Source organism: Leopardus geoffroyi, chromosome X, assembly GCF_018350155.1.
Source record: "Leopardus geoffroyi isolate Oge1 chromosome X, O.geoffroyi_Oge1_pat1.0, whole genome shotgun sequence".
Classification (NCBI taxonomy): Eukaryota; Metazoa; Chordata; class Mammalia; order Carnivora; family Felidae; genus Leopardus; species Leopardus geoffroyi.
The window spans coordinates 57,296,726-57,322,642 of NC_059343.1; the positions used below are offsets into that span (position 1 = coordinate 57,296,726).

Consider the following 25,917-nt stretch of genomic DNA (forward strand, 5'->3'; position numbering starts at 1 on the left):
TTCCATGTACACATTTTAATGAAAATATATTTTTATCTCTCTTAAGTATATACCCAGGAGTAGAATTTCAGGGTCAAATAGTAACTCTCTGTTCTACCTTTTGAGGAACTTCCAGAAATGTTTTCCAAAGTAGCTGTACCATTTTACAATCCCACTAGGTATGAGGATTCCAATTTCTCCACATTCTCACCAACACTTACTATCTGTTTTTTTTTTTTATTATAGCCATCTAGTGGGTGTGAAGTGGTCTCTCATTGTTGTTTTGCTTTATATTTCCGTGATGACTAATGATGTTGAGCATCTTTTCATGTACTTATTAGCTATTTGCGTATCACCTTTGGAGAAATGTCTATTCCGATCTTTTGCCCATTTTCCAAGTGGATTATTTTTTATTGAGTTCTATATATATTGTAGATTTGATTCTCATAAGATATATGATTTGTAAATATTTTCTCCCATTCTGTGGGTAGTCTTTTTACTTTCTCATTGGTATCATTTGTAGCACATAAGTTTTTAATTTTGATGAAGTCCACTCTATTTTTTCTTTCATCCCTTGTGTTCTTCATTGTTTTTATTGCTTCTGTTTTAACTTAGAAAAGAAAAACCCAGGGTATGTTTTCCACTCCCCATGTGATTTACGTTCAGTCACAACTCAAGTGGCTCTGATTTTTCTATGATTTCAGGTGTCCGTAGCTTAGAAAATCCAGAAAAATAAAAGTAAAATCCAAGGTATGTTTTCTACTCCCCTTGTGATTTGATATTTGGTCACAACTCAAATGTCTGTGCTGTCTGATCTCCATAGCTTCTTTGACAATGGTAGTCTACCTTTGCTACATTACTTTCCTTGCAGAACTGAGTGGTCTAAACTAGGAAACAAGGAGTCAGTTATTTCCTCTCTCTCACCCTTTTGTAAGGACTATTTCTTCCTATCTTTCAGTTTGCAGAAATGGAGTGAGATTATAGTCATATTGATATATCTGTGCTTTAACATATAACCAATATACCTGGTCTTAATTGATTAGATTTTGCCTACTATAAAAATATTCTTTTACACTTAACTATGATGTTAGCTGTTTGGCTCTAATAACACATGTTTTTTCTGAATAACTTAGTTACAGAATACCTCAGCAAAAGAATTTGAGCTGATGACCACATGAGATCAAATTTCTGCCAGAACAAAACACTTACACATTTAAATCAAAAACCTTAGATGACCTCTAGGATTCTTTCAGCCATGAATTATGTTCATTTTAGGCAGATTTGAAATTATTTAATAAAACTATTTAACATATCTAGTTCATTTATTATGGACTAAATAAGCCACGTGCTGTGATATAGACCTCAGGCTCAATTCTAAAATTAGCTTTCATCTATTGTATTCCTACTAGGTTCTGGGAATTGTGCTAGGCATTCTAATCCTCGCATTATCCCTGCACATTAAATGAAGGTTATTCTCATTTTACATACAAACATAACATCAGCCTCAAAAATGTGATGTAATTTGAGCAGAGGGTACAAGTGGTTAAAAAAAAAAGAACAAAAATAAAGTGTTCGTTGTCTTAGTTTGCCCCTCTTGGCAGGTGTTCATTTTGCCTTTTGATGCTTCCAGACCTAATCTTAACCCTAAAGTATTCATGTTGACCTGCTCTTGCCTGAGTCTTGGACACACTGGGTTTGTTTTTTGTTTTTGTTTTTTTTTTAGAGATTTTTTGGATAGAAACTTTTTCTAGCCATAAGCATTCCACTGGGGTTGCAGGGCACCAACTTGCTTTAGTGTCTCTAGGTGGAAAAAGCTAAAAGTGGCTTTTTTTGTATGTTTTCATTTAAATTCCAGTTTGTTAACTTACAGTGTGATATTAGTTTCAGGTGTACAATATAGTGATTCAACACTTCTATACGTCAGAAGAAAGTGAATTTTTGAATGAAAGTTTAGAATCTTAGTAAAGCCGCAAAACCTAGACCCACCCCCAAACTACTGTCTTGGTGATGCTCATCTCTCTTTATCACTAGATCCTTTTAGGTTGGTGGGATAGGACCTTGGTATGCAGTATCATTAATACACCATTAAAACTCAACATTTAGGTTCAATTTCCCCATTTATACACCAAAAATCAATCTTGTACTGTGGAAACCAACCTGGACTATAAAATATAAGAGAATTGATCAAGAAATATTTATGTTGCATGGCAGAAATTTTTTTAATGTTGTTTTTTCCTTTTTTGAGCATCTTGGGCTTCTATTCTGAAGAAGCCCATTCTTTTTAGGGATGGGCTAACTAATTATAAATATCAGAAAAAAAGAGCATATCAATCTTTTTCTTTTCCAAATGAATGATGGGCTCTTTGTCCCATAAGCTGTAACATGCCTAAGTACAGAGATTGGATTTAAGGTATGGGAGAAGCAGGAAATAGTCATTAATTACATGGTCAAGTGGGAGAAATATCACATGAATACAGACATAATTGTCAGAGGCTAGTCATCTTCTTTAGAAGCTTTTTTGGAGTTGTTGAGCACAAAATATGGGCCCTTACTTTATGTACTTTATGTCATTGAATTCTCATAATAATCTTATAAAGTCAACATTATTGTTCTCATTTTACAGATGAGCAAACTGTGGCTCAAACATTAAGTAATTTACCCGAAGCCACACAACTGGTTAGTGGCATATTCAATAATCAATCCAAGGTATTTTTGATTCGAAAGTTCTTTGAAGTACGCTGCTTCCTAGTGACTTAGCATGGTCAAACACTTGCTTTTTCCTTGTGATATTCAGTGCTATAATCAGTCTGGTACTAGTAATGCAGCAACACCTGAAGCATACTGATTTGAGGGGTAAAGGAGAGTTTAAAGACCAGAAAATAGCATGTAAGACAGGGGTTGTAAAGTAAAGATATCGGCCTTTTCTGAAATGTTGAATTTGAAATTATATACTTTATACCAAGAATCCCAACAAGTAAAACTTACTATTACTTTGAGTTGAGAATGTGTGTATGGGGAAATTTTCCTGTTACTGCTTTTGAGGCTTAAAGCAGCTGCTATTACAACCCTCCAGAATAACCTACTTTCACCAGTCTTACCTTTACTTAACAGTAACTGTGAATGTCAAATCTTGTTTTATACAGAAGGAGCCAAAGTTTCCCTGCCACTTATATCTTTCCCCCAAGAAACAAAACCTTTAGAAACCCACAAAGGAGCATTGTATAGAAAGAGAACTTGGGCCACACCAAGAGTGATCACTTAACATTCCACAAATTTCCACTGAAATTAGGAAAGGTATTTTACAGTGCTTTTCATAAACCTAGTAAATCTCCATCTCTTAAAGTTTTCCTAGACATTCTTTCACTATGGTTTATTCCTTAAATCATTACTACTGTTCAGAAATCCCCTTAGATGTCAAAAAAATCAATTTTTGAGGGTGTTGTGTGCTTTGCTGATTTTTTTTTCTTAAAAAGAAAATAGAAGGACTTATGTTTCTTCCAAGATCAAGCAATTTCCTTCTAGCTCCTCCCTCTTGCACTAAAATCCCCTGGATATAACACGACAAACAAAACTCTGAAAAGTGGAAAGAACAAGCAGACTGCCTCAGAACTTGAGGAACAATACAGTGGTACACTCCCTTGATTTCCTCTTTGCCTCCTATATATCCCAGACAGGTCACTACAGAAGCCTCCAATCCATAAGTGCCAACAGACACAGACAAAAACATCTCTAAGAAAAGCCTGATACCCATATCTAAAAGAAAGGAGGAAAGGGTTGCCTAACAATGGAAAACCTTTTGGCAATACCTGTTCTATTCTAGCCAAACAACAACAGAAAAAAAAATCATGCCCTCCCCACTGTCCCCCAGTTTCAATGGAGCCTAGTAGGAAGTAATCTTTCACTCCACTCCTTCCACACAAATAAGCAGGCATCATGCTCCTATTCCCACTGCTGAGGTGGTGTTGGCAGAACTGGACAGGCAGTCTTTCTAATCCCCTATTCGGCAGAAGCAATGGTACTCCTATTCTCCTTCCAGAGTATTGTCAGCCCAGTTCACTGGCAAGCTAAGCTGCCTCACTCACACCCAGAAGCAAAAAGAGTTAACAACTTGGTGCAAAGTAAAGCTAGTCACCACTGGACTTCATCACCATCTCCATGTCACTGAGGCCCGATGAGGAGGCTGAGCTTCCACCACCTCCACATCAAAAAGACTGAACAAGAGCAGAACGGAGTCGCCGGAGCCAAGCGCAGACGAGAGGCCCACGGAAGAGGGTAGGAAGGGCGGTGAGGCGGTGCATGCTCCACGGACTGGCGGGAGGGAGCCGGGGCGGAGGGGCGGCTCGCCGGCCAAGCAGAGCTCCAGAGTCTGGCTTGAAAAAGCGGAGGGGCCTGACGGACTGTGTTCCAACAGCAAGCGCGACTTAGCGTCTGGGAGGTCATAAGTTAACAGCTCTGCTCGGAAAGCAGGAAGGCTGGAGGACAAAGGGAGGGAGAGCTGCTGAGCCCCCGGACAACAGAGCTCAGTTTGGTGGGGAACAAAGGCGCTCGCCAGCGCCATCTCCCCTGCCCATCCCCCAGCCAAAATCCCAAAGAGAACCAGTTCCTGCCAGGGAACTTCCTCGCTCCGCGCAAACACCCAACTCTGTGCTTCTGCGGAGGAGCCAAACCTCCTGCAGCGGATCTGACTCCCTCCCGCTGCCACAGGGCCCCTCCTGAAGTGGATTACCTAAGGAGAAGCGAGCTAAGCCTGCCCCTCCTGCCCCTGTGCACCTTGCCTACCCACCCCAGCTAATACGCCAGATCCCCAGCATCACAAGTCTGGCAGTGTGCAAGTAGCCCAGACGGGCCACGCCACCCCACAGTGAATCCCGCCCCTAGGAGAGGGGAAGAGAAGGCACACACCAGTTTGACTGTGGCCCCAGCAGTGGGCTGGGGGCAGACATCAGGTCGGACTGCGGCCCGCCCACCAACTCCAGTTATACACCACAGCACAGGGGAAGTGCCCTGCAGGTCCTCACCACGCCAGGGACTATCCAAAATGACCAAGCGGAAGAATTCCCCTCAGAAGAATCTCCAGGAAATAACAACAGCTAATGAGCTGATCAAAAAGGATTTAAATAATATAACAGAAAGTGAATTTAAAATAATAGTCATAAAATTAATCGCCGGGCTTGAAAACAGTATACAGGACAGCAGAGAATCCCTTGCTACAGAGATCAAGGGACTAAGGAACAGTCACGAGGAGCTGAAAAACGCTTTAAATGAAATGCAAAACAAAATCGAAACCACCACAGCTCGGATTGAAGAGGCAGAGGAGAGAATAGGTGAACTAGAAGATAAAGTTATGGAAAAAGAGGAAGCTGAGAGAAAGAGAGATAAAAAAATCCAGGAGTATGAGGGGAAAATTAGAGAACTAAGTGATACACTAAAAAGAAATAATATACGCATAATTGGTATCCCAGAGGAGGAAGAGAGAGGGAAAGGTGCTGAAGGGGTACTTGAAGAAATAATAGCTGAGAACTTCCCTGAACTGGGGAAGGAAAAAGGCATTGAAATCCAAGAGGCACAGAGAACTCCCTCCAGACGGAACTTGAATCGATCTTCTGCACGACATATCATAGTGAAACTGGCAAAATACAAGGATAAAGAGAAAATTCTGAAAGCAGCAAGGGGTAAACGTGCCCTCACATATAAAGGGAGACCTATAAGACTCGTGACTGATCTCTCTTTTGAAACTTGGCAGGCCAGAAAGAATTGGCACGAGATTTTTAGTGTGCTAGACAGAAAAAATATGCAGCCGAGAATCCTTTATCCAGCAAGTCTGTCATTTAGAATAGAAGGAGAGATAAAGGTCTTCCCAAACAAACAAAAACTGAAGGAATTTGTCACCACTAAACCAGCCCTACAAGAGATCCTAAGGGGGACCCTGTGAGACAAAATACCAGAGATATCACTACAAGCATAAAACATACAGACATCACAATGACTCTAAACCCGTATCTTTCTATAATAACACTGAATGTAAATGGATTAAATGCGCCAACCAAAAGACATAGGGTATCAGAATGGATAAAAAAACAAGACCCATCTATTTGCTGTCTACAAGAGACTCATTTTAGACCTGAGGACACCTTTAGATTGAGAGTGAGGGGATGGAGAACTATTTATCATGCTACTGGAAGCCAAAAGAAAGCTGGAGTAGCCATACTTATATCAGACAAACTAGACTTTAAATTAAAGGCTGTAACAAGAGATGAAGAAGGACATTATATAATAGTTACAGGGTCTATCCATCAGGAAGAGCTAACAATTATAAATGTCTATGCGCCGAATACCGGAGCCCCCAAATATATAAAACAACTACTCATAAACATAAGCAACCTTATTGATAAGAATGTGGTAATTGCAGGGGACTTTAACACCCCACTTACAGAAATGGATAGATCATCTAGACACACGCTCAATAAAGAAACAAGGGCCCTGAATGAGACATTGGATCAGATGGACTTGACAGATATATTTAGAACTCTGCATCCCAAAGCAACAGAATATACTTTCTTCTCGAGTGCACATGGAACATTCTCCAAGATAGATCATATACTGGGTCACAAAACAGCCCTTCATAAGTTTACCAGAATTGAAATTATACCATGCATACTTTCAGACCACAATGCTATGAAGCTTGAAATCAACCACAGAAAAAAGTCTGGAAAACCTCCAAGAGCATGGAGGTTAAAGAACACCCTACTAACGAATGAGTGGGTCAACCAGGCAATTAGAGAAGAAATTAAAAAATATATGGAAACAAACGAAAATGAAAATACAACAATCCAAACGCTTTGGGACGCGGCGAAGGCAGTCCTGAGAGGAAAATACATTGCAATCCAGGACTATCTCAAGAAACAAGAAAAATCCCAAATACAAAATCTAACAGCACACCTAAAGGAAATAGAAGCAGAACAGCAAAGGCAGCCTAAATCCAGCAGAAGAAGAGAAATAATAAAGATCAGAGCAGAAATAAACAATATAGAGTCTAAAAAAACTGTAGAGCAGATCAACGAAACCAAGAGTTGGTTTTTTGAAAAAATAAACAAAATTGACAAACCTCTAGCAAGGCTTCTCAAAAAGAAAAGGGAGATGACCCAAATAGATAAAATCATGAATGAAAATGGAATTATTACAACCAATCCCTCAGAGATACAAACAATTATCAGGGAATACTATGAAAAATTATATGCCAACAAATTGGACAACCTGGAAGAAATGGACAAATTCCTGAACACCCACACTCTTCCAAAACTCAATCAGGAGGAAATAGAAAGCTTGAACAGACCCATAACCAGCGAAGAAATTGAATCAGTTATCAAAAATCTCCCAACAAATAAGAGTCCAGGACCAGATGGCTTCCCAGGGGAGTTCTACCAGACGTTTAAAGCAGAGATAATACCTATCCTTCTCAAGCTATTCCAAGAAATAGAAAGGGAAGGAAAACTTCCAGACTCATTCTATGAAGCCAGTATTACTTTGATTCCTAAACCAGACAGAGACCCAGTAAAAAAAGAGAACTACCGGCCAATATCCCTGATGAATATGGATGCAAAAATTCTCAATAAGATACTAGCAAATCGAATTCAACAGCATATAAAAAGAATTATTCACCATGATCAAGTGGGATTCATCCCTGGGATGCAGGGCTGGTTCAACATTCGCAAATCAATCAACGTGATACACCACATTAACAAAAAAAAAAGAGAAGAACCATATGATCCTGTCAATCGATGCAGAAAAGGCCTTCGACAAAATCCAGCACCCTTTCTTAATAAAAACCCTTGAGAAAGTCGGGATAGAAGGAACATACTTAAAGATCATAAAAGCCATTTATGAAAAGCCCACAGCTAGCATCATCCTCAATGGGGAAAAACTGAGAGCTTTTTCCCTGAGATCAGGAACACGACAGGGATGCCCACTCTCACCGCTGTTGTTTAACATAGTGCTGGAAGTTCTAGCATCAGCAATCAGACAACAAAAGGAAATCAAAGGCATCAAAATTGGCAAAGATGAAGTCAAGCTTTCGCTTTTTGCAGATGACATGATATTATACATGGAAAATCCGATAGACTCCACCAAAAGTCTGCTAGAATTGATACATGAATTCAGCAAAGTCGCAGGATACAAAATCAATGTACAGAAATCAGTTGCATTCTTATACACTAACAATGAAGCAACAGAAAGACAACTAAAGAAACTGATCCCATTCACAATTGCACCAAGAAGCATAAAATACCTAGGAATAAATCTAACCAAAGATGTAAAGGATCTGTATGCTGAAAACTATAGAAAGTTTATGAAGGAAATGGAAGAAGATTTAAAGAAATGGAAAGACATTCCCTGCTCATGGATTGGAAAAATAAATATTGTCAAAATGTCAATACTACCCAAAGCGATCTACACATTCAATGCAATCCCAATCAAAATTGCACCAGCATTCTTCTCGAAACTAGAACAAGCAATCCTAAAATTCATATGGAACCACAAAAGGCCCCGAATAGCCAAAGGAATTTTGAAAAAGAAGACCAAAGCAGGAGGCATCACAATCCCAGACTTTAGCCTCTACTACAAAGCTGTCATCATCAAGACAGCATGGTATTGGCACAAAAACAGACACATAGACCAATGGAATAGAATAGAAACCCCAGAACTAGACCCACAAACGTATGGCCAACTCATCTTTGACAAAGCAGGAAAGAACATCCAATGGAAAAAAGACAGCCTCTTTAACAAATGGTGCTGGGAGAACTGGACAGCAACATGCAGCAGGTTGAAACTAGACCACTTCCTCACACCATTCACAAAAATAAACTCGAAATGGATAAAGGACCTGAATGTGAGACAGGAAACCATCAAAACCTTAGAGGAGAAAGCAGGAAAAGACCTCTCTGACCTCAGCCGTAGCAATCTCTTACTCGACACATCCCCAAAGGCAAGGGAATTAAAAGCAAAAGTGAATGACTGGGACCTTATGAAGATAAAAAGCTTCTGCACAGCAAAGGAAACAACCAACAAAACTAAAAGGCAACCAACGGAATGGGAAAAGATATTTGCAAATGACATATCGGACAAAGGGCTAGTATCCAGAATCTATAAAGAGCTCACCAAACTCCACACCCGAAAAACAAATAACCCAGTGAAGAAATGGGCAGAAAACAGGAATAGACACTTCTCTAAAGAAGACATCCGGATGGCCAACAGGCACATGAAAAGATGTTCAGCGTCGCTCCTTATCAGGGAAATACAAATCAAAACCACACTCAGATATCATCTCATGCCAGTCAGAGTGGCCAAAATGAACAAATCAGGAGACTCTAGATGCTGGAGAGGATGTGGAGAAACGGGAACCCTCTTGCACTGTTGGTGGGAATGCAAATTGGTGCAGCCGCTCTGGAAAGCAGTGTGGAGGTTCCTCAGAAAATTAAAAATAGACCTACCCTATGACCCAGCAATAGCACTGCTAGGAATTTATCCAAGGGATACAGGAGTACTGATGCATAGGGGCACTTGTACCCCAATGTTCATAGCAGCACTCTCAACAATAGCCAAATTATGGAAAGAGCCTAAATGTCCATCAATTGATGAATGGATAAAGAAATTGTGGTTTATATACACAATGGAATACTACGTGGCAATGAGAAAAAATGAAATATGGCCTTTTGTAGCAACGTGGATGGAACTGGAGAGTGTGATGCTAAGTGAAATAAGCCGTACAGAGAAAGACAGATACCATATGGTTTCACTCTTATGTGGATCCTGAGAAACTTGGCAGGAACCCATGGGGGAGGGGGAGGAAAAACGAAAAAAAAGAGGTTAGAGTGGGAGAGAGCCAAAGCTTAAGAGACTGTTAAAAACTGAGAACAAACTGAGGGTTGATGGGGGGTGGGAGGGAGGAGAGGGTGGGTGATGGGTATTGAGGAGGGCACCTTTTGGGATGAGCACTGGGTGTTGTATGGAAACCAATTTGACAATAAATTTCATATAATAAAAAAAAAAAAAAAAAAAGACTGAACAAAGGGATGCATATCAAGGCTAGTAAGCATTCCACTTTTCCCCCAACCCTGGTGTCAGGGATGCCCAGTGGGAATCTGCACTTGCACATCCATCTGGCAGCAATGAGACTGAAAAGGGCAATACAAAGCAGAGCTAGTCAGCACCCCTATCCCCATCCCACCCCCATTTCAATGGGGCCCAATGGAGAGCTGAACCTTTACCCCCAGTCAGCATCCAGTCTTAAATTAACAAGATGGTAAAAGGTAGAGCTAGTTGGTACTTTTCTTTCCTTTCCCCTGGTGTCAGTCAGCAGGGCTCACAGGGAGCTGAGCTTATACTTCCATTCAAAGATAACAAAAGCCAGAAAAAAAGATAACAGAAGCTTTACAGATCAGTGCCCCACTTTCACTGGGATAGTGCCAGCAGAGCCAGAGGGGTAGCTGAACTTCCACTCCCCATTTGCAACTAGGAAGTAAGAGTCAGTGCCCCATTTTTGTCAGGGTCACATCAGTGAGATGCAGCAGGAACATATACACATACTCAACCCTTACATTATACCTCACCACAAGGACTCCCTCCTTTAAAAATGTAATCTTAAGTCTAGTAAGACAGTGTCCAAAAACCTCCAGTTTAAAGAAATATATAACTCGTGAGTGAGAACAGACACCAACACTCAGTTGAATCCGATTTTATCTGACAAGGATTATAAAGCATCAATAATAAAAATGATCCAACAAGTAATTACAAATTTTTTGGAAACAACATACAAAATCTCAGCAAAGAAATAGAAATTATTTTTTAAAAGAAGCAAATCAAAATTATAGCACAAAAAATACAATAACTTAAACTCAGTGAATGGGCTCAATAGTAGAATGGGCTCAATAACAGAAGATAGAATCAGTGAACTTTAGGTCAGAGCAGTAGAATTTACTCAGCCTAAACAGCAAAGAGAAACTAGACTGGAAAAAATGAACAAAGCCTCAGAGAATCTGGGACGACAACAAAAGATCCAGTATTCATATCATCAGTGTCCAAAAGGAAAGGAGAGAAAAAGAAGTACTTGAAGAAATAATGGCTGACTTAAAAAGGATAGAAATTCTGACATGCTAAAACATGGATAAATCTTAAGGATATTATACTAAGTGAAATAAGCCAGTCACAAAAAGACACATACTATATGATTCCACTTATATGAGGTACCCAGAGTAGTCAAATACATAGAAAGAATAAGATGATTACTGCTAGGTATGAGGTACCCAGAGTAGTCAAATACATAAAAAGAATAAGATGATTACTGCTAGGGGTGGGAGGTAGAGGGGAATGAAGCATTGTTTCATGGACGTAGAGTTTTAGTTTTGCAAGGTTAAAAGAGCTTTGGAGACTGAGTGTACAACAATGTGGAGATAATTAACACTACTGAACTTACACTTAAAAATAATTAAGATGGTAAATTTTATGTGTATTTTAATCACAATTAAATTTTAAAGAAATTTTAAATGTAAGAAACTCTGAAAACCTCAAATTTGGCAAAATACATATTCAAGGCGATAAGTGAAACCCAAATATAATAAACCCAAACAAATCCATGCTAAGACACATCATAATTAAACTTATGAAAACTAAAAATATTTTTAAAATTTTGAGATCAGCCAGGAAAAAATGATGCATTACTTCTAAGGGAACATCAGTTAGACTAACAACACATTTCGTATTTAAAAGCAGAGAGACCAGAAGGAAATGGTACATTTTTCAAATGTTGAAAGAAAACTGTCAACCACAGATCTACATCAAGAAAAACCCCTTTGGGAATTAAGGGGAAATAAAGGAATTTTTTAAATGTTTATTTATTTTTGAGAGAGAGAGCATGAGCAGAGGAGGGCAGAAAGAGAGAGAGACACACACAGAATCCAAAGCAGGCTCTAGGCTCTGAGTTGTCAGCACAGAGCCCGATGCAGGGCTCAAACTCACAAACCACAAGATCATGATCTGAGCCGGAGTTGGGCACTCAACCAACTGAGCCACAGGTGCACCTAAAGGAATTTTTAGAGGAATAAGAGTATCTTTTTTTGCTAGCAAAACTACACTTAAACATTGGCTAAAAGAAGTTCTATAAACAGAAATGATAACAGAATAAGGCTCAGAACTTCAGAAAAGAAAGAAATACACCTTAGTGGTGAAAATAGGGGTAAATACAATAGACTATGCTAGTTGTCATGAGTTTCTTAAATCATTTCTGATGGTTGAAGCAAAAATTATAACACCATCTGACGTGGCCCAATGTATGTAAAGGAAATGCTTAAGGCAGTTAAGACATATATATTGAAAAAGTGGGGAGGATTCTCAACATCATTAGCCATTAGGGAAATGTAACTCAGAACCATAGTGAGATAAAACTTTGTACCCACTAGGGTGGCTATAATAAAAAGATAATATAACAAGAGTTGGCAAGGACATGGAGAAATTGGAACTATCATAAACTGCTGGTGGGAATGTAAAATGATGCAACTAACTCTTTTGGAAAAAACAGTCTGGCAGTTCCTCAAAATGCCAAATATATGATCCATTACCATATGACCCAATACACATTCCCAAGTATAATCGAATAATTGAAACAGATATTCAAATTCTTGTACATAAATGTTCATAGCACCATTATTTATAATAGCCGAAAACTGGAAACAGCCCAAATATCCATCAACTGGTGGATGGATAAATAAAATGTGGTATATTCATACAATGGAACACTATTTGGCAATAATATTGATGTGTGGTATGACATGGATGAATCTTGAAAGCATTATGCTAAGTGAAAGAAGGCAGTAACATATTCTATGATTCCATTTATATGAAATGCCCAGAATAGCCAAATCCATAGAGACAGAAAGTATCCTTGGGGTGGAGGGAGATGGACAGAAATGAAGAGTGACTGCTAAGGGGTATGTGGTTTCTTTTGGGGATGATGAAAATGTTCTAAAATGAATTGTGGTGAGGTTTCCACATCTCTAAAAACCATTGAATTGTACATGTTAATGGATGAATGGTATGTGTGAATTGCATCTCCTTAGAGCTCTTAACAAAAGAAATAAAATGCAGAGTATAGATGGACCTAAATGAGAGGAAGGCTCCTGTGCTGTATTTGAAGTACTAAATCATCAATAGCAGTAGACTGTAATAAGTTATGTATGTATCATAATACCTAGAGCAACCACTAAAAAAACTATACTGAGTGGAATACTCAAAAACATTATAAATAAAGATGCAATCCTTAGAAGATTTTCAAATGGCCCACAAGAAGGTAGGAAAGAGAAAAAAGGAATTAAACAAAGGAAACAAACAAGAAACAAAATATAAAATGGCAGATGTAAGTGCTAACAGATCAATAATTACATTAAATGTAAATGATCTAAATATACCAATTAAAAGACAGAGATTAGTAGAATGGGTGATAAAATATCACGCAACTACATGTTGTCTACAAAAAATTCATTTTGAATACAACCAAATACGTACATTGAAAGTAAGAATGGAAAAAGATATATCATGCAAAAATTAATGGAAAAAAGCAGGAGCTGTTATATGAATATAAGATAAAATGTAATTCCAAGCAAAGAAAATGACTAGAGAAAAAAAGGGATAATATAATAAAATGATCAATCCATCAGGATAATCCAACATCCTAAATGTGTATACACCAAACAGCAAAGCCTCAAAATACATGAAACAAAACAGAAATAGGTAAATCCACAAATATAATTCAGACTTCAACAACTTGAAACAATTGATAGAACTACTGGACAGAAAACTAACAAAGATAGAGAAGAACTGAACAACACAATGAACCCACGAAATCTAATTAATATATATAGAACACTATTCCCAACAACACCAAACTAAACATTTCTTTTAAGCACTATGGAACATTTATCAAGGTAAAACGTATCCTGGGCTGTATAACAAACCTCATCAAATGTGAGAATTGTAATAATAGAGTATGTTTTCTGATAATCATGGGATTAATAAGAGAAACACAACAGGAAAATCTCTAATCACTTAGAAATTAAATAACATGCCTCAGAATAATCCATGGGTCTAAGAGGAAGTGTCAAATCAAGTTACAACATATATAGAGCTCACATGTAATTAAAATCTCCCTAAAAAGGAATCTCCAAGCCCAGATGGTTTCACTGAATAACTCTACCAAATATTTTAAGAACTAGAACCAATTTTACACAATCTGTTCCAGAAAGTAGAAGGTGAGGGAACACTTCCCTATTATTTTATGAGAGCACTATACCCTGATAACAAAATCAGACAAAACAGCACTAAAAAGGAAAACTAGGGGCCAATATCTCTCATCAAATTAAATGTAAAAATCCTCAACAAAATACTAGCAAATCAAATGCCAAAATATATAAAACAATTATATATCATGACTAAGTGGGATTTATTCCAGGCTTTATGCAAGAAATTAATAAATTCAGCCTCACATATCAATAGGCTAGAGGAGGAAAATTATATGATCATATCAATTAATGCTGAAAAAGCTCTTGACAGAATCCAACACCCATTCATGATTCAAACCCTCAACAAACTAGGAATAGAAAGGAACTGCCTCATACACTATGTATATATATATGTATATACACATACATATATACACTATGTATACATAGTGTATACATATATACATATACACTATATATATATATATATATATATATATATATATATATACACTACAGCCAAGATCATACTTTACAGTAAAAAACTGAATGCTTTCTTCCTAAGATTGAAACAACGCAGGAGTATATGTTGTCATCATTCTTACTGAACATAGTACTGGAAGTGCTTTGCATACTGATCAGAAAGAAGAAATGCTATTTAGACCATTTACATTTGAGCTAATTACTGATAGACTAGGGCTTTAATCTGCCAATTTTTTTTCCATTTTCTTTATTCTCTGTTTTGTTTGTTTTCTTTTCCTGCTTTCCTGTGAGTTACTTGAACCGTTTGCAGAATTTCGTTTTAGTAGTGCTTTTGAATGTATCTCTTTGTGTTGCTTAGTGGTCGCTCTTGGTATTACATTGTGTATACATAACTTACCAGTTTACTGGTATTGACATTTTACCACTTCGAGTAAACTGTAGAAAACTTACCTGTCTTTAAGTCCCTTTACTCTCCCCTTCCTCCATTTATGATATAATTGTCTTAAATATTACTCCACATATATTGTGAAACACATAAGAAAGACAGTGTTATAACTTGATTTAATTGTCACACGCAACTCAGAAAGTCAAGAGAAGAAAGTCTATTGTATTTACCTTATTTTTGCTCTTCTTTTGTTCTTTCTTCCTGATAGTCCAAGATTCCTTCCTTTATCATTTCCTTTCTCTTTCAGAACTTCCTGTAGCCATTATTTTAGGTTAGGTCTGCTGGTCACAAATTTTGTTAGTTTGCCTTCATCTGAGATGTCTTGATTTCCCTTTAATTCCTGAATAATGTTTTCACTGGGTATAGGATTCAGTGTTTGAAAGTTCTTTTCTTTCAGCACTTGAAAAATGTGCCACTTCCTTCTGTTCTTCCTGGCTTCTTACAAGAAATTCACTGCCATTTGAGTTGTTTTTTCTCTAAAAGGTAAAGTTTCACTTTTCTCTAGCTAAGAAGGTTTTCTTTTTGTCTTTGGTTTTAGAAGTTTAACTTCATGTGACTGTTATTGATCCCACGAGCTAAGCTTTTCATTTCAGTTATTTTTCAATTCTAATATTTCCATTTGGTTCCTCTTTATATCTTCCATTTCTTTGCCAAGACTTTCTATTTCTATGTGAGGCTTTAATTTTTTTTTTTTTTTACCTATTTCAAGAGTGTTCATAATTACTCATTGAAGCATTCTTGTGATAGCTACTTTAAAAATCTTAGTCATAGAATCCTGTCATCTCTATTATCTCACTGTAGGTTTTTATGTATTATCTGTTTTCATTCAGTTTGAGATATTCTTGGCTCTTGGTATGACAAATGGTTTTTTTATCAAACCCTCAACATTTTACATTTTGTTTTAAGGCTCTGGATCTTATTTAAAGCTTCTGCTTTAAATGGATTTTTGTGACACTGCTCTGTCAGGTGGTAGAGGGGTTGTCCACCTCATTGTTTCCAGGTAGAGATTGAAATGCAGGTTCCACACTTGGTCTTCTTTGACATCTGAGGGAGAAGAGATTCCTCATTATTGTTGGGTAAGGGTGGGAGTTCCAACATACCATATGTGTCAGTCTCTTCTGACATTGCAAGTGGGGTAGTCTAGTTACTTACTCATGGGGATGAACGTCCCAGCTCCTTATTTCACTTTCTCTGACCCCACATGAGCAGGGGATGGGGGCACCTTGTTATAACTTCATGAGAGTGGAATTTTAGGGTTCCCATTCATCCTTTGCTGGAATGGTTGGGATGGAGCCACAGGTGTTTTTCTGCAGTATTGCTGGAATAGAAAAGTTATTGTCTAAAAGCTTTCTCTCATGCCAGATCATTCCTTATCTGGGCCTTTAGGTCAAAGAGGATTTTGTTAAGGTTTTTCTTTTTCTGCTCCTGTTGGTATTTCAGGGCTGCTGGCATGTTCAGTTCCACGTCTGGGGTATATGAATCACAAAGAAAACCTGGAAAACTTATCATTCTGTCATTCCTTGGGTTCCAAGTTTTCTAAACAGTTTGTCTGTCTTCTTCTCTCCACCTTTCCAAGTCTTATGTTTATTTTATTATATATTAATGTGCAGAGAGGAATAAGGAAAAGTATGTAGCGAGAGGAATAAGGAAAAGTATGCCTACTTCAGGAAACTTATCCATTTAATGGCTACAAGATCTATAGTGATCCCCTGTTTTATTCCTTATATTAGTGATTTTTGTCAATTCTACTTTTGACTTTTGTCAGTCTTGTTAGAGGTTTATCAATGTTATTGATTTTTTTCTCCAAAGAACCAGATTTTTATTTCATTGATTTTATTTTTGTCTTCCTGTTTTAAATTTCATTTATTTCTTCTCTTATCTGTATTAACTTCTTCCTCCTGATTATTTTGGTTATATTTTGCTTTGTGTTTTTGGTTTCCTGAAATAGAAATTTCAATTATTTCTTTGAGACCTTTCCCCTTTTCTAAATGTAAGCCTCTAGTGCTATAAATTTCCCTGTCAGCACTGCTTTAGTTGCATCCATAAATTAATTTTTTTTCTTTTTTTTTTTTTTGTGGAGGGGGTCTTCCGGTAAAAACTGGAAAACCTGCTAGACAAATTCTAAAAGAGCTGTAATACTACATCCATAAATTTTGATATGTTGTATTTTTATTTTCATTAAGTTCTGTGTATTTTTTGTTTCCTTTGAGACTTCTCTGATTCACAGGTTGTTTGAAGTGTGCTTTTGAAATTTTCAATTGTTTGTAGATTTTCCTTATTTTCTATGTGTTACTGATTTCTAGTATGATTCCTTTTTACTCTGAGAACACATTCTGCATTCTTTTGATGTTTCTAAATTTGTTGAAGTTTGTTTTTTGACCCAAAATATAATTAACTCTCATGGTGAATGTTTCATAGATGCTTGGAAAAAAAGTATATTCTGCTATTATTGAGGGAGTGTTATATAAACGTAAATCAGACTTTCTTGGGTGATTGTAGTGTTCAGTTGTTCTTTATGTTTGCTGATTTTCTGTCTATTAGCTCTATCAATTGCCCTGAATGGGGTGTTAAAGCCCCTAACTCTAATTTTGGATTTGTCTGTCTTTTTGATTCAATTTTGATTTAGTGTATTTTGAAGCTCTGCTGTTTGGTGCATACACATTTAGGATTGCTATGTCTTCTTAGTGTATCCATCATTTTGTCATTTTGTGATGTCACTGTCTGTCTCTGGTAGTTTTCTTTGCTCTAAAATCTTCTGTGTCTCATAATACTGATGTTCATATTTTTGTTATTTTTAAAAATTTATTTGTTTAAATTCAAGTTACTTAACATACAGTGTAGTATTGGTTTCAGAAGTAGAGCCCAGTGATTCATCACTTCACTTATATATAATGCCCAGTGCTCATCCTAACAAGTGCCCTCCTTAATGCCCACACTCATTTAGCCCATATCCCCACCCACCTCCCCTCTAGCAACACTCAGTTTGCTCTATTTAAGAGTCTCTTATGGTTTGTCTGCCTCTTTGTTTTTCTTATTTTTCCTTCCTTTCCCCTATGTTCATCTGTTTTGTTTCTTAAATTCTACATATGAGTAAAATCATGATATTTGTCTTTCTCTGATTGACTTATTTTGCTTAGCATAATACATTGTTGCAAATGGCACGATTTCATTCTTTTTGATTGCCAAGTAATATTCCATTGTATATATCTATTCCATATCTTCTTTATCCATCAATTGATGGACATTTGGACTCCATAATCTGGCTATTGTTGATAGTGCTGCTATAAACATTAGGGTGCACGTGCCCCTTCGAATCAACATTTTTGTATCATTTGGATAAATACCTAGTAATGCAATTGCTGTGTCATAGGGTAGTTCTATTTTTAACGTTTTGAGGAACCTCCATACTGTATTCCAGAGTGGCTGCACCAGCTTGCATTCCCACCAATAGTGCAAAAGTGTTCCCCATTCTCCACATCCTCAGCAACATCTGTTGTTTCCTGAGTTATTCATTTTAGCCATTCTGATAGGTGTGAGCTGGTGTATCTCATTGTGGTTCTGATTTGTATTTCTCTGATGGTGAATGATGTTGAGCATCATTTCATGTGTCTGTTAGCCATCTGGATGTCTTCTTTGGAAAAGTGTGTATTCATGTCTTCTGCCTATTTCTTCACTGGATTATGGTTTTGGGTATTGAGTTTGATAAGTTCTTTATAGATTTTGGATATTAACCCTTTATCTGATACGTCATTTGCAAGTATCTTCTCCCATTCTGTAGGCTGCCTTTTAGTTTTGTTGATTGTTTTCCTTCACTGTGCAGAAGCTTTCTATCTTGATGAAGTCACAATAAGTTCATGTTTGCTTTTGTTTCTCTTGCCTCCAAAAACATGTCTAGTAAGAAGTTGCTGCAGTCAAGGTCAAAGAGGTTGCTGCCAGTTTTCTCCTGTAGGATTTTGATGGTTTCCTGTCTTGCATTTAGGTCTTTCATCCATTTTTAATTTATTCTTGTGTATGGTGTAAGAAAGTGGTCCAGTTTCATTGTTTTGAATGTTGCTGTCTGGTTTTCCCAGCACCATTTTTTGAAAAGACTGTCTTTTTTCCCTTGGATGTCTTTTCCTGCTTTGTCAAAGATTCATTGGCCATACATTTTTGGGAGCATTTCTGGGTTCTCTATTCTGTTCCATTCTTCTGTGTGTCTGTTTTTGTGCCAGTACCATAGTGTCTTGATGAGTACAGCTTTGTAATACAGCTTGAAGTCCGGAATTGTGATGCCTCCAGCTTTGGCTTGCTTTTCAGTATTACTTTGGCTATAGGGGTCTTTTCTCGTTCCATACAAATTGTAGAGTTGTAAAACATTCAATTCAATTCAGTTCAGCTCAGTTTAATTCAATGTTCATGCACTGGAAGAACAAGTATTGTTAAAATGTCTGTACTACCCAAAGCAATCTACACGTTCAATCCCTATCAAAATAACACCAGCATCCTTCACAGAGCTAGAACAATCCTAAAATTTGCATGATCTTCATTTTTTGGCTAATGTTAGTATGATATATCTTTTTTCATCCTTTTGTTTTTAACCTGTATCACTGTGTTTACAGTGAGATTTTGTTAACAGCATATAGTTGGATCATATTTTTAAAATATACTCTCTCAATCTCTGTGTTTTAATTAATGTATTTAGAGTATATTTAAAGTAACTATTGATATTTAGGGCTTAAGCATGTTATTTATTTATTTATTTACCTTTTCTCTCTTTTTCCTTGCCTTCCTATGGGTTTCTTGCACATTTTTAAGGATTCTATCTTGTTTTATCATTACAGTTTTTAGTATATTACTTAGTATAATTTTCTTACTGGTTGCTCTAGATATTTGTGTGGGTTTTTTAAATTTTTTTTAATGTTTATTTATTTTTGAGAGATACAGAGACAGAGTGCAAGTGGGGGAGGGGCAGAGAGAGAGGGAGACACAGAATCTGAAACAGGCTCTAGTCTCTGAGCTGTCAACACGAGCCCAACACAGGGCTCAAACTCAAGAACCGTGAGATCATGACCTGAGCTGAAGTCAGACGCCTAACCGACTGAGCCACCCAGGCACCCCATAGATATTTGTGTGTTTGTGCGTGTGTGTATGTAACATCACAGTCTATGCATGCCAACAATTTACCATTTTGAAGTATTGAAATCTTACTATATTGAGTAACATTTAAATCTTTCCTACTTTTTAAATATAATTGTGTCAAGTATTTCCTCTACATAACATTGAGCACCATGACAAACACTGTTAACAATTTTTACTTCAACCATCAAATATGATTTAGGAAAAACATGAGAATTAGGATAGTTTATTATCTTTACCTTTATTTTTACCATTTTCTTTGTTCTTTTCCTTCTGAACTCTGAGCCTTTTGTTATCCTTTCCTTTTTGTTTAGAGAGCATTCTTTAGCCATTTTAAAGGGCATATCTGCTAGCAAGAAATTCTCCTAGTTTACCTTTGAAAATTTCTTTAATTCCTCTTCATTCCTGAATGGTAGTTTTGCTGGATATAGAACTTGTTTTTGACAGTTTTTTCTTTTAGCATATGAATTATTGTGCCACATCCTTCTAACCTCCATGCTTTCAGATAAGAAATCCTCTGGCATTCGGGACGCCTGGGTGGCTCAGTCGGTTAAGCATCTGACTTCAACTCAGGTCACGATCTCGCGGTCCGTGAGTTCAAGCCCCGCGTCGGGCTCTGGGCTGATGGCTCAGAGCCTGGAGCCTGCTTCCAATTCTGTGTCTCCCTCTCTCTCTGCCTTTCCCCTGTTCATGCTCTGTCTCTCTCTGTCTCAAAAATAAATAAAATGTTAAAAAAAATGTTTAAAAAAAAAAAAAAGAAATCCTCTGGCATTCAAATTGATGTTTTGTGTTTGTTTTTTTTTTATAGGTAATACACTGTTTCTCTCTAATTGCTTTCAAGATAATTTCTCTGTCTTTAGTTTTCAGAGTTTAATTAAGATGTTGATTGGTGTGGGTGTCTTTTGGTTTACCTTGTTTGATGTTCATTCAGCTCATTGAATCATAGGTTTATGTCTTTTGCCAAAATGAGGTGCTGTCAGCCATTAATTATTTGAATATGTTTCTCTTCTACTCTTTCTCCTCTCCATCTGGGCCTCCCATGTTAGCTATCTTGTTTTTGTTCCACAGGTCCCTGAGGCTCTCTTCACTTGTATCAGTGCATTGTTTATCAGTTGTTCAGACTGAATAAATTCTATTCATCTGTCAAGTTGGTAGTTTCTGTCTTCTTTTATCTCCACTCTACTATTGAGCCAAGACAGTTTTTTATTTTAGTTATTTTGATTTTTAGTTCCAGAATTTCCATTTTGTTTTTTCACAACTTGTATTTCTTTTCTCAGATTTTCTATTTTTGTCATTTGTTTCAAGGGAATTTGTAATTAATTGTTGAAGCAATTTTATGGTGGCTGCTTTAAAACCTGTGTCAGATGGTTATGACAATCTTACCCATCTCACATTGTATCAATTGATTTTCTTTTCTTATTCACATTTTGATTATTTTATTGTATCATTGGGTATTAAGAGATTCTTCATTCTGTTTAAATCTTCTATTTTAGCAAGCAGCAAGCCTAGTTAGGTGTAGTGTTATTCTGGCCTATTTTTATAAGCCATATTCCAGTGACAATTTAGTTTTCTGAGTCTTTACGATGCTACTCTGGTCTGTTTCATACTCTGGCTCTACTTGTACTCCAGCTTGATCTCTGCTGGTGCCACCTATGGGGGCAGAAGGTGCTTCCATGGGCCACCCGGTGTCATGAGGTAGAAGTTCAGGAATGCAAGAACTATGAGACTGAGAACATTTTCCCTTGCCTATTCTCTGGCCATCCAATGCTGGTGGGATCTCCACTTCATCTTTACTGGTGCCTACAGAGGAAGAAATCACCTAACGGGTTGCCTTCTGGAAGATAATACAGGTTCTATTCTGGTCTTTGCCACTCAGTGGAGGTAGAGGAACCTTGGACCCTGGTTCATCTTCTGCCCACTCACTGCAGGACTAAGAGACACTTTGAATAGGAATGGGTTTCATATATTAAAGGCACCTAATGTAATGCTAATGTTATATCAGCCCTTGTTTGATTTTATCATATTAGCGCCACTGGATGTTGGTATCTTATTGACCTATCATTTTCCCCTTTTTTGAACCCAATGTCCTTTGCTTTCTGAAACTTAGGAAGAAAGTTGTAATAAATGAAAAAAATGAGAGATTTGGCATCAAATAACTTGAGTTTGAACCTTGACTTTGCCTTTGGCTGAGAGATCCTAAGCAAGTGGTATTCTCTTCCTCGAACTTCAGTTTTATTCCTGGTAAAATTGACATGCTACCACCCACCCACAGAGCTAATGTGAGAATTAAATTAAAACAATTGTAAATTTACTTTGTGAAATGATACACAAAGGGATGTGGCACTTTTTGTACTCATCTGTTGTTCTCTATAATTGCTTCTATTCTTGTCATATCTACCTGTACCATCACCACCACACTAGGTAACCTTAATGCACCAACCCCAATACCCTTATTTTAAGTTCTGATCCTTGAACTGGTGCCAGGCTGACAACATAAGAATCAGCTAAGGGCTTGCTTTTGAAATACAGATTCTCTGATTTGACCCCCATATTTTATTTAACAGATCTCAGATGAGGCCTAGAAATCTGTATTTTTAAAATTCTCTCCAGACAGTTCTTTAAACACAGCCAGATATGGGACCCTCTTTGCCTGAAACACTTAGCACCATACCTTGTACCTGCAGACAGTTATAAAATGGTTGATAAATTAAAGATATTCTGGAAAAGATCAATCCATATGACTAAGAGGATAGAAAGTTGGTTCTTGGGAGGACGGGAGAAAGGAGGTAGAGTATAGGAGACCAAAGAAGGGGAGAAAATTTGTGGCTGTTTTCTATTTGCAAAGTGGGTTATTCTGAAGACTCTAACAGATTTTTCTCCTTTTGTGCAATAAACTGAACAGGCAATAAGCTTATGTGGTAATGAGCAATTTCCATTATATACCAGGAGGAATTTCTTGACACTTGGTGGGATTCAGGGTTGAAGCAGGTCACAGTAAGAGGTTACAAACCAGCCTTTCATGTTCCAAACTCCTGCCCCTCCTAGGTCAAAGGTGACCTACTCACATGATCTCTTAACATTCTCTTCCACTTCTGTAATTTCAGCTACATCATGGGTCCTTAGAAACAAAGCCTGGTCAATTAAACTACCAATTACATCTTTTAAAATGCTGTGATTTTAAGTGTTTTGTTTGAAAAGTCTTAGTCAATAGGAGCATAAGACTATGAATAACACCAAAATATTTAGCTGTCTATTGAAATTTCTTCGCGGTATCAAATAAAATGGGAACAGATGCAACTAGACAGTACTTGGTTAGTAGGTAACAGATTTATTGGACTTGCTTATTTTAAAAATTAATGTTACAAACAACATATGTTAAAAATCCTATAAAACTGCTTTGGAAATCATCTTCCTGGAAAGCCAAAATCCCTGCTAATGTTCTGAATTTGCTTTTCAAAACCAAATGATGACATCGTATACATCTGCAGCAATGTTTAAAACAATGTTTCTTTGAAACAGAGTTTACTCTGCATGGGTGTGCATTCAGTAGCAACCCCAATGTTTCAAACACCTGGTCTCTTCCCAGAATATAATCCATCCAATCCCTTGAGAGAAGACAGTTTCTCTGTTTACAAATACAGGTGGTGTTGCTATGAGTTACAGTTTTCAGGAAGTTTTCATACATAGTTTATGATTTTAAAGTAAAACCAAGTCGTGAGAGTGAAATCAACAGATCTTTGGCCTATCCTGAAGGCCAGAGACTTAAGGAGAATCTCAACTGGCTTTTTATTTTTTCTGTCACATATGCAAGTCTCCTGTTGAATCTCTTTGGTCCACCGTTCCCTCTAATGAAGCCATGTTCTGTGCTCAGGGCAGTAATATCCTCAGAAGCATATGTCTCCCATAAAGCATGACCTCATTCCTTGGAATGGGAATAGCCAGCAGTAGACTGTTGGGGTAATGTGGGGGTAACGGATTTGTTTAAAAATAGTTTTCTTAAATAATTTGTTCAACTTTTTTTTTAATAAATTTCTGTTAAAAGGCAAATCTAGTTTGTTGCTTTTATGTTGTTGTTAACCTCGCTTCTCAAATACAGAAGGGGCAACCACTAGGCCAGAAAGAACAGAATCCTCACAGAGTATAGTCACTTCCATCCAATTATGTTTTAAAGACAGAGTGACAGATTTGGGCACAACAGGATAAAACTTTGGATTTTCCAAATGCTAAATCTAGGCTCTATATCAGATGTCACTGAATCACAGCTTAGATTTCAACAAGCACTTTATAACAGACCTGGAACTCAGAGGATATAAACTCAAGTGCCCAAGGAAGCTTACTGACCCAGATGCTCTCAGCAAATTAGGCAAGTGGGAACACTGCTAGAGAAGGAAAAGATAGAGGAAAAGAGTGGACCAATTAGAAAGATGCAGTTGAAGCAAATCCAAACTTGCTCAGGAAGATGGCTATTCCTGTTCCAGATGTAGGGCAGTTCCTGAGCACTAACTTCCCAAATTATTAGTAATAACCAAAATTTGTGACATCTCTGACATCCTATAGCCAGGCCTTTCAGTCACAGCCCCTATGTCCTAGTGTGCTCCTCACTTTTGTTTGTGTCTGTGCGGAAAGTGAGCACCCTAAGAAAGAAAAGGTCCGAAGAGCTAATTTCCTAAAGAAAAAAAGGAAAGACCTTTCCACAAACACCATCACAAGGAAATATAAGGTACTTACCATCTGAGCTCAGCACCTGCAATTTATAAGTTTAATCACTACATTCCCATAAGAGGTTTGTTTCAATTATAGTTGTGCATTTAATAAATGAAGACATGCCAATAATGCTGTAAATATTAATTGTTGGTGATAAATACTGAAATTATATTTCTTTCTTCAACTCCCACATTAGTTGCCTTAGCTGGAAACTAGTTATCCTTCAAAGAGTAATTTAAGCTTCATCCCTACCATAAAGCAAACTTTCCCAGACTTCATTCCTTATGCTCCTTGAGGCCAACCATCCTCTTGCCTTCTTCCATTCTTCATCTTCATCTTTTCCACATCTGATTTCTCTGGAAGCAATGACAATAGCACCTAAAATGAAAATACAAAGAAATCAGAGAAGAGACCAAGGGACTTTTTTAAAAGTTAGCATGGCTGGGAAAACTGTTTAAAAATCTGAGGTCGTGTATCAGTTGTCCCTCAAGAAAGTGCTGCAAACTACGAATAGTGTAAATTGTTTAAATGAAGGCTATTATATACTTTTTTCTACCAGTAATAAAAAATACCCAATAATATCCTGGGAGAGAAAAGAGGTAAGCCCAAATCAAGATATTACAGAACAGATATTTCCCATGTTCCATTAACTGTTGCATAGCATAGAAAGAGAAGGAATGCTTACCAGTATTTTATGAAATTGGTATGATCTGATAACAAACCCTTCCAAAAACAGCATCAAAAAGGAAACTAAAGATGTCTTACATAAAAATCCTAAATAAACTTAACAAATCAAATCCTGCAATGTAGTTAATGTATATGTCATAACCAAGTAGGATTTATCCGAGGAATGCAAAGATGGTTCAATAATAGGAATTCTTAATATTACATGACATCAGCTCAAAGGATATAAGTTATATGGTCATC

The 25,917-nt window shown here is 37.2% G+C and overlaps 1 protein-coding gene and 1 non-coding gene across 6 annotated transcripts in view; one reads left to right on the forward strand and one right to left on the reverse strand.

Annotated features, from left to right (window-relative positions):
* The window catches only part of EDA (ectodysplasin A), a 431,757-nt gene that overhangs the window by 341,992 nt on the left and 63,848 nt on the right, over positions 1 to 25,917 (forward strand). The gene's annotated exons all lie outside the window — the stretch shown is intronic.
* Positions 17,251 to 17,312, reverse strand: LOC123595538. Its single transcript, XR_006711227.1, has one exon. It is a non-coding gene; the product is annotated as a U7 small nuclear RNA (small nuclear RNA).